The sequence below is a fragment of the Carya illinoinensis genome, chromosome 1 (genome assembly GCF_018687715.1).
Source record: "Carya illinoinensis cultivar Pawnee chromosome 1, C.illinoinensisPawnee_v1, whole genome shotgun sequence".
NCBI classification, from domain to species: domain Eukaryota; kingdom Viridiplantae; phylum Streptophyta; class Magnoliopsida; order Fagales; family Juglandaceae; genus Carya; species Carya illinoinensis.
Genome location: NC_056752.1, coordinates 31,508,029 through 31,518,765, shown reverse-complemented (window position 1 = coordinate 31,518,765; position 10,737 = coordinate 31,508,029). Strand labels below are relative to the sequence as shown.

General features: G+C 40.3%; 1 long non-coding RNA gene across 1 annotated transcript; it reads right to left on the bottom strand.

Annotated features, from left to right (window-relative positions):
• Positions 1 to 1,355: 1,355 nt before the first annotated feature.
• Positions 1,356 to 2,843, bottom strand: LOC122303858. The gene is made up of 3 exons (XR_006240840.1): positions 2,638 to 2,843; positions 1,889 to 1,974; positions 1,356 to 1,804 (listed from the first exon to the last, which is right to left on the bottom strand). It is a non-coding gene; the product is annotated as an uncharacterized LOC122303858 (long non-coding RNA).
• Positions 2,844 to 10,737: the final 7,894 nt, after the last annotated feature.

The following is a 10,737-nucleotide window of genomic DNA, read 5'->3' as shown; positions in this document are numbered from 1 at the left end:
TGACCCTATACCCATGACTTTGCAGGCCTTATTGTTACCTAGAATTACATGTCCCCCTTCTTGTTCAGAGAATGTCTCAAACCGCTCCCTTACTGGACACATATGAAAAGAGCATCCAGAGTCCATTATCCACTCTATTTTTGAATCAACCTCACTCACTGTGAGTACCTCAGCACTCTCATACCCTTCTAAAATGACAGAAGCATCCCCTGCCTCTTTGGTTTTATTCCCAGGGTTATTTTTCGTATCAGGGCAGTCTTTCTTAAAATGCCCTTCCTTGTGACAGTGGAAACATTTGAATTGTTTCCCCTTTGACTTAGACCTATATCTCTTATTTTCATTCTTGCCCTTCCTTTCTCTCTTTTCTATTCTGCCCCTGATAGACAAGCCTTCCCCATGATTCTATTTGGTATCTCCCCTACTTTGAAGTTCCCTAGTATGAAGTACAAATTGTACTTCATCAAGTGTCAAAGAGTCCCTACCATACATCATGATTTCTTTTAGACTTAGATATGATGAGTCCAAAGAACTCATCAAGTGGATGGCCTGATCCTCATCCTCCACCTTAATGTCTATATTAGCTAAGTCTAATATGATTTTGTTAAACTCATCTAGGTGTTGTCCTATTGGAGTCCCAGGGGTCATCTTGAAGGTATGGAGTTTTGTTTTCTTGTGTAATCTGTTTGCTAAATACTTTGTCATATATAGGTTTTCTAATTTCAGCCAAATGCCTGCAGCCGTATCCTCACTAGCCACCTTTCTCAGGACTTTATCCCCCAAGAGAGAGGATTAGGGCACTGTGGGCTTTCTGGAGAATGTCCTTCTGGACAAGCCCCTTATCTTCCTCTTTCAAGGAAGAGCCCTTCTATTTTTCACCTAGGAGAGCATCCTGCAGTCCATGTTGGACTAGCAGTGCTCTCATCTTGATTCTCCATAGGCCAAAATCATTTTCACCAGTGAATTTCTCTATATCAAATCTCATGGTCCCCATGAACCTGGCTCTAGATACCAATTGTTATAAAACCTATGTTTTATAGTTATAAAATTGCCAAGATTTTATTAATAAAGAAATTCAAAAAACAGATAACAAATCTTTATATGTTTTGGTTCTGAAACTCAACAAATATATTTCTGTTTCTTGACTCAAAACCAAAATGTTCAAGATTCACAATAGTCACAATATTATCAACTATGTTTACAAAACCAGCAGAATACCAACACAGATCTATACAAGAATATACAACACCTTCCAGATCCAATATAAGCACGAATCAACAAAATAACCGAGAGCAAATATACCAGAAATTAGCAAGGAAATAAGCATGAACAATGAAATAAGAAAAATAAGTAAAACATAGAAAGAACATACTGAGATACGTGGTTCGACCCTAATGGTCTACATCCACGGCAGGAATGGCCTCAGAGATCTTTATTGATAATCAATACAGCACAGAGAAGTCTCAGTTCATTAGAGTTACAAGCCCTCTCATAAAACCACAAGAAATCACACAGATTTCTCTCTATAGAGATCAAACCCCAAAACCCTAAATAGCCCCTTCTCCCTTTTCTCTCTATCCCTCTGCCTCTCGAGAAAACCCAGCCGCTACACAAAAATGAATCAACCCTCTTAGGGTTTACACGGTAAGGATGCAATATATATGTTACAACAGATGGTGACAAGTGTAACAATCCAGCGGCTCAGCTTATGGAGAATCAAATGGAAGCACAGGCTCCTCACGTGGTCTGGCAGCTCAGCACTTAATGATATCAACGGCCCTGATCTTTCCACCTTACACATCATTCACTTATTACACATATAAGAGAATACATTAATTGATTAAATAAATAATGTAATAGATAAATGTATTGACATACATATTACACTAACTGTTTTATGCTTTTCTCTTCAATATGCGATAATGGACTTGCTTAATGATTCGCCGTAGATCGCTCGATGCAGATTGCTTCTTTTTGCTTTATAGGAACAAAAAAAATATTATAAAAAAGGATTCCAAATTACCAAATACAGAAAATTATAGTAACCCAAGGAAGCATTGCTTAGCATTCAAAATGGCTTTTTTATATTTATCTAAGATATCTAATTAAAATTTACTTTATGTATTTTAACTTTCTAATAATTTTTCTAATGCATCGTTAATCAAATTATCTACTCCTTATCTGTATCATTTGAACATTATCTGTTATTGTCTATATTCTTTTTAAATATTTCCTCTAAATACTAATAAATTTGTAATATGCACATATCTTTCAATATTTATAATATCTTATCATATAGTTATATGATTGCAGTTTATTTATGTAAGGAGCACTTGATTATAATCAGTTACCTTCTAATTAAGTACTAGTACTTATCTTTTAAATTCAAGTCTTTTTCTTTATCATTAATTTGAAACATTCAACATGAAGTAAAAGAACTTCTTTTAAAAAAATTAACACATAATTATTCAAAACTTCTAAAAATAAAGATCTAAAAATAAATTTGAACCATTCAAACAAGAGTAGAAGAGAATAAATTTCATAAAATGCATCCACAGTAGGAATTATAGATGGTTCGTATGGAAAAATAAGTATACATAGACGCACATGGAAAATAAGGAAATGGAAGTACTCACTTACTTCATTGCTCAAACATTCTCCGTTGATCGGACCAGCACTTGAATATTGTTGAATCGAAATTAAGGCCTAGAGGATAGATTATGTAAAGATCGGACCTGCACTTTGAATATTGTTGAATCAAAAAGGCGTAGAGGGTAAATTATATAAAGATGCTACAGCTAGCCTTCTTCTGCCACAAATAAGTAAAGGTAACATTGACTTGGACGTAGACTCTGTTAGGCCTTCTTCTACACCACATAATTATATAAATATTATATTTTCTTAATTTTATTCATATAATAATAAATAAAATATGGAGGAAGGAGACCAAGCATTGTGTCCATTGATCACGTGGCCCATTTATGATCAGCATTTGTCATCTTGGTCCTTTTCCGCAGTTAAATAGCAATATTCAACTGTTCCGAAATGACTTTTGTTGGGGATTTTTGCTTGTACAACGGCCCAGGAGGGCAGGCCCAAATACAGCGTCAAGGGGTGTCCCACACATTTCAGAGGCTCCGAAAAACCAGACCCAGACATATAAAGCCCCTCAGCTACTCAACCGAGATTTGCGACCCACGTAAGCTAGGCATACGGATTCGAATAAAAGTGAGACCCTACGCAGGGGGTGCAGAAGGTTGCACAAGCAAAATGAGGAGGGAAGCATGCTAGAGGGAGGGGACTAGACCCTAAAGCAACACCAAGAAATCATGCCACATTAATCACTCTACCTAGAAGGCCACTTCGTATTAAACAAGGCATGACGGAAGGACCATAACCCAGGCCGCAGGTTATGGTCGTCTGACCTTTAGTGTTGGGTATAAAATCATCCCTAGCTATCAGGTAAAGGGATCAAATAAAAAACTAAGAATTTACTTGCTATATTCTCGCTTTCCTATATCATTTGAGGATTATCGCTGACTTAGACATCGAAGGTTTCTCGGACCGCTAAAGAGCCACCCTTAGGCATACAAAACACATTGTCAATAGTGGCGCTGTCTGTGGAATCTAAGAAACTTAAACTTTAATGTGTCCTTTGTATGCCCACAAGGACCTGTTCTCGGTATGGGATTAAGAAGAAGCAGCGTCGATGAACATGGAGACCATAATAGTTGCCATGGAACAACTTGTGGAGAAACTGACTAACGAGATGAATATTCTCCGCAAAGAAAACCAAGCTCTCAGGTACGACAATCAAGATTCGATGCATCGTGGAGATCTCAAGGTCGGCGAACACCAAGAATAGAGGTAGGAGGAAGGAGATGACAATAGACAGGAAGAAAGGAAAAACATGCAGGATGAGCTTAGCAACCACAAAGGGAAATATGAGGACGAGATGATGAGGAGGATAGGTAGCTCTTCATCAATGGATTAGCTGCTCGTCAATATGGGCTTACCATATAGCGCAAAAGTAATGGCAGTCCCATTACCACCAAAGTTCCAAGTTTTCCCCATGGAAGTATATGACGGAACCCGAGATCCATTGGAGCATTTTGAAACTTTTAAGGCCCACATGACCCTGCATGGTTTTCCTGGGGAGGTGGCTTGCAAGGCCTTCTCGTTATCTTTAAAGGAACTAGCAAGAACATGGTTTAGATCTCTGACATCGGGCTCCATAGAAAACTTTGACGAGTTGGCCCGTTTGTTCCTTACCCACTTCGTGGCCAGCAAAAGGAGGCGCTCTGCAACATTCCTCCTCACTATCAAACAGAGCGTATGACAAGAGTTTGAAAGCCTACTGGGCCAGATTCAATAAAGAGCGTATGACCCGAGAAGATTACCTTGGCAACACTCTTAGGAGGAGTATGTCCCTAGTTTGCATTCATGGTAGAGCTAGCAAAGAAGACCCCCATAACTTTATCAATGCCAAGGACGCCCTCTATGCCCTGGCCGAGCCAAGGAGAAAGGAGTTGAAGTGAGTGGATTGAAAGGGGAAAGCCCCTGCTAAAGGCCATGTTCACTAAAAAATTGAACTGAAGCCTTGAGAGGCAAGGTAGGAGGAGCCAACCTCAAGGAATACGGCATATCGACGTGATCAATCAGCATTCATCATCTAGAGGAAGGAAAGCCAACTGACCCAGGAGGAACGTCGCTACTGCACCTACCATCAGTTGACCACCCATAACACTAGTGACTGTCATTCGCACTGGGTGGACCGAACAGCACCAAGGCACCCCCCATCTCAACGGGAAGAACGACCATGAATGGGGCGCTCCCGGGAAAGGAGCCCTAATAGGGGATATCAACAAAGGAGAGCGAAAAGCCCGAGGGGAAGGGAGATCAATCGAGAATCTCCGCGCGCTCCCCCACAACAGCCACATTGAGAGATGCCCCAATGGGGGAAATTTGAACTACAGCGGGGGGGTTTCGCTAATGGAGGGGCCACTTCATTCCGAAGAAAATCATATGCTAGAGAGGCACATTACCGAGAAGTCTACTCGGCCTCCTACCACCCCACTAAGTACAGAAGAAGTGAACCAGCCCTCATGATCTTCTTCAGTGAAGCTAATGAGGAAGGAATCCTCTATCCACACAACGACACATTGGTGGTGACTATGCAAATCACCAACTTCACCACAAGAAGGATCCTCATTGACAACGGCAGTTTGGCGGACATTTTGTTCTGTGAAGCATTTACCCTTATAGGAATAGATGCAACCCGGCTCCTACCTGCCCCAATGCCACTCAAAGGCTTCTCCGGAGAGATGGTCCAGCCCACTGGAACGATCACCTTGTCTATCTTAATGGGCAACAGCCCTTGCGTTGCCCCTATTATGGTTGACTTCTTGGTGGTGAGAACCCCTTCCTCTTGCAACACCGTCATCGGCTGGCCAACTCTTAAAAAGTTGAAGGTGATCACTTCCACCTACCACTTGAAGCTAAAATTTTTGACAGCCCAAAGGATAAAGGAGATCTGCGGAGAGCAGGCTTGGAGTGCAAATGTTACATGCATGAGCTGAAACCAAAGACCAATGGGATGATGCGCAGCGTGAATATGCGCCTCTCATAAAGCCACGATAAGCTCTTGTCACAAATGCGAATTGTCCCAGTTGGAGGAGGGGAGAGGAGTATATTAAAAAAACAAAACAAAACAAAACAAAACAAAACAAAAACAAAAACAAAACAAAACAAAAAGCAACTCAGACCCTCCTATAATTTTGTGAATTTTAATCCTAGCTGTATAAACTCTATTTTAATGAAAAAGCTAGTCTTTTTCAGGAATTGAGTGAGAAAATCTCTGTCAACAAAAAGCTCCTTTAATGTCAAAGCTTCACTAACCAATTACCTCCCCGCGAGACAACAAAGGGATGGATGTAATGCTGAAGGCTACTTTATCCCTTCTGAGGTGGAGTGCGGGTTTGTCTTTAACAGCCTGATACCTTACCTTCCTCGTGGGCATCAACAGATGGAAACGGGTCCAGTCAGACATACTGCCCAAATAGACTACCTCCACGTGAGGGTCAAAGGCGAGACTAACCCTGGGTTAGTCCGACCTTCCTCGTGGAGGAGAATAGGACCAGCCCTGAGGTTGCCTGAATAGATTACCCCATCCTACCGCAGTGAAGAGTAATTCGGCTCTAAGGCAATCAACTAATTACCTTCCTCGAGGGAATGAAAAGGGAGAAAGTTGTGTGAGGCACCTTTACCCCTCCCTTAGCGCACTGCGGGTCTATCCTCAACAGCCCGACACACCTTACCTTTCTCGTGGGTGTCAACCGACAAGTGCAAGTCCAGTCAAACATACTACTTGAACAGCTTACCTCCCCTCGGGATACAAAATGGCAAGATGAGCTAGAGGCCATCCCAACCCTCCTGCAGGAGAAAGCGAGTCCAGCCTTGAGGCTGTCCGAACATTACCCCATTCTGCCACGATGAAGAGTGGGCATGACACAAGCTCGGCCCTCACCTGCCTTCCCTACAATATCAACCAATGGGAGCTAGTCCAGTCAAACATACTGCCCGAACAGATTACCTCCACATGAAGGTCAACAGGCGAGACTAACTTTGAGTTAGCCTGATCTCCCCTACTGAGGAGAGCAAGACTAGCCCTAAGGCTGCTTGAATAGATTACCCCATCCCGTCATGGTGAAGAGTAATTTGGCTTTAAGGCAGTTGACTAATTACCTCCCCGAAGGAATGAATAGGGTAAGACTAATTAACTTGTACCCCTGGGCGGAGTGCGGGTTTGTTTTGAAAAGCTCGACACACCTTATCTTTTTCGTGGGCATCTACAGATAGGAGCTAGTCCAATCAGATATACTGCACGAACAACTTACCTCCCCTCAGGGTACCTAAGGGCGAGACGAGACAGAGGCCATCCCGAACCTCCCATGGCGGGTCCAATCCTGAGGTTGCTAAACATTACCCTGTTTTGCTACAATAAAGAGTGGGCATGGCACCAGCCCAGCCCCCACCTACCTTCCCTACGTTATCAACGGATGGGATCAGGTCCAGTTAGACATACTGCCCAAACAGACTACCTCTACGTAAGGGTCAAAAGGCTGGACTAACCCTAGGTTTGCCCGATCTCCCCCATGAAGGAGAGAAGAACTAGCCCTAAGATTGTCCAAATAGATTACCCCATCCTGGCATGGTGAAGAGTAATTTGGCTCTAAAGCCATCGACTAATTACCTTTCCCGAGGGAATGAATAGGGAGAGAATAGTTTGAGGTACCTCTACCCCTCCCTCGGCAGAATATGTTAAAATAGAATTACAAGCATGTTTAATAAAACATGTTAAAACAAAATAGCAAGAAATAAACAAATAGCATATATGCTAAATGAATAAGAGCAGCATCATCCGCTTCCTTATATAATAGCATAATTTAAATTTACAACATTTAACCTCAAATATTAGCCAAGTATTTAAATTTTTTCCCATGGGGTTTAGAATGGTTTTTTTATTTACAGCATGCATAAGACAAGAGCTAAACTTGAATGACTGCAAAACCTTAACCCTCGATTGCCTTTGTGAAAACTATTACCATAAAAAGGTGGCCATCCGGATTAGGATTACCCTACCATATCAATTGAGTCCCATTGACAACACTTGTGATTTTACATATCGAATATTAAATTGAACCATTATCACAGCTTTACGCTAGACATGCAGCCCCAACAAGAGCCCTAAATCAACACCAAAAGCTGCAAAGGAAAAAGGTAGAACTAAACACCAAAGCAAATAACCAATCAACAACAAGAACCAAGTAAGCAAACACACAAAATAGGTGTAGAAGATCACAAATGAAATTTATAAATAACAAAATATCCCAACTCAAAACATTTTCCCAAACCCACATGAACAAATTTTTTAATATTCAAATATCACAACAATAGGTTCCTAAATCACAAAGGCATAAAAACAACTATCTTTCCATCACAAAACCAACACATAAGTGGCTCAAATTATAGCATAGTTTTCAATAACATTAGTTCAAATCCAACTCAAACAACATAGAATAACAACGGGTAAAATCACAGATAACTTAATTTTCCAAAATCACCAAAATTGAATATAATTACATTCAATTACAAAGGCACAACAATAGACTTTCATCCCTAACATAATTAGCACAATTGAGGGCTCAATACACAACATAGGTTTGAATCATAAAAGCTCAAATCCAATCCAACCAACATAGAATGACAGTGGCTAAAGTCACAGATAACTTAGAACAACAAAATCACCAAAATTGAATAAAATTACATTCAATTACAAAGGCACGACAATAGACTTCCATCCCTCATAGAATTAACACAACTGGGGCCTCAATTCATAGCATAGGTTTGAATCATAGTGCCTCAAATCCAATCCAAACAACATAGAATGATTGGCTAAAATCATAGATAACTTAGAACAACAAAATCGCCAAAATTGAATAAAATTACATTCAATTACAACGGTACAACAATAGACTTCCATCGCTCACAAAATGAATATAACTAGGGCCTCAATTCACAACATAGGTTTTAATCATAGTGCCTCAAATCCAGTCCAACCAACATAGAATGACAATGGCTAAAATTAAAGAGTCACAAAGAACAACAAGAGCATGAAAATTACATTAGCAATCAAAGCACAACAACAATTTCCAGAAAATCTTAGAGCCACATCTCAGAATCATAGAAAATACACAAAGTATAAATCAAAGAAGCTCACCGAATGGATTTGCCCTACATTTTTCCAAATCTAAAACAAAATCTCAGTTAGTGAAACCCTAGAGAAGCTCACAGACAAAGAGATACGAGATACCAAATCCAATCGACAGTCTAAGGCTAGGGTTTTCGATTTTCATCTCACAAAGATCCAATAAATACATAATGCAAATTAGGAATTCAAAACTAGGATTTATCTCAGATGAAAGCTATGGCAGAAACTAAGAGAGATTGAGAGTATGTTTTCTATTTGTGCGAGAGAGAATGGCAGAGACTTACCTCTAAAAGCTGATTGGAAGGGTTGCCATCAATGTTGGCAAACAATACAAGGAAGGGCCGATACAAATGATAACATCAAGAGAGGGTTTCATACGGGACCAATAATAAGAAATAATTAAAAAAAAAAGTTGGGAATGTACATTGGCTCCCCATATTTGAAAAACCACTGTAGCAACCCAAAATGGGATCCCTAATTTAGGGATCTAGATGGGAGGGAGAATTTTGGTATCTCCCATATTTTTTCTCCAAATTTTAGAGAATATAGGCTCTTAGGAAAGTGAATAAGAGTGCTCCAAGAACTAACTCCTATGACCAATTATTGAATCAAATTGTTATTCATGTATAGAAAGAAAAAAAAATAATGAATCTCGAGACTCCTGAAATAGTTTATATAGACATATATTTTTGTAAAATTGTAAAAAAAGAAAAAAAAAAAAAAAACCTTAAACACTTGGTTGTCAAAAAGTGTTGGACAAGTGGGATGCAAAGGCCATCAAGGACCAAGGTTAAGGCATAAATCAAAGAGAAGTGTTAGGTTTATAAAAAGATATCATAAAAGTATAGCTTAGAAATTGATGTGATTATATAAAATTAATACGGTTATTCCCCCTTCTTTCTCGAGTGAAGGTGAGGGTTTCCTCTCTAAGTTTTTTTGAAAACTTAGAGTTCTTTTCCTCTTGGACTTGATCCATGGAGGTCTGCAATGGAGACTGATTTGTCTTCACTGTGTGAAGGTTTGAAATTGACAGAAGATGAGCAACAAGAGGTGGTGGTCAGTAATGAGGAGGTGTTGTCTTCTGTCAATAAGAGTAAGCAATGCATTATGTTCTACGTTATGTCTGATAGGGAGGCAAACAGAGGTGCCATTAGAAACACAATGTTACGAGTGTGGCAAGTAGAAGGGAAGGCAATAATTAAGGATGTGGGGCGGAACAAGTTTTTACTTGAGTGCAAGCAGGTGGCAGACAAGCAGAGGATTCTGAAGGGGCGTCCATGGTCCTTGACAAGAATCTAGTTTGTTTGCAGGACTGTGAAGGATTCACTTTTGCAAAGGAGATACAGTTTTTAAAGGAACCTTTTTGGATTCAGTGTTATGACTTGCCTTTTGCAGGCATGAATCATATTACTGGTTCTAATATTGGTTCATCTTTAGGGGAGGTTCTTCACGTGGACACAGATAGTAGTGGGATCAGTTGGGGGCTATTTTTAAGAATAAAAGTCATGGTAGACATTACCAAACCTCTGGCAAGGGGTAGGTTCCTTACGATAGGTGATAAGAAGCATTGGATCTCTTTCAAATACGAAAGACTTCCAAATTTCTGTTATCACTGTGGAAGAATTAAACACTCTGCAGGGCGTTGTGAGTATTTGGACCATGGAAAAGTTACAAGTGCAGGTTTTGACCAGCAATACGGAGGTTGGCTGAGGGCAAGCTCCAAGAGTTCTGCAACCATGCAAGCAGAGGTTAGCCCACCGTCCTCTTTTAGTGGGTCATCGGAGAAGCTCTGACGTGCAGAATCTAGGGGATCTCAGAGTCAGTCACCTAATAATGGCAAGGCATCCTTTGAGGCAGAAATCATGGAAGGTGTTCAAGACTTCAATTCTAAAGAGGATGGTGAGAAAATTTCGGAAGACTGTCTTGGACAAGTTGAAGGATTTTCCAGGGATCGGAAGGTTGACTCACGT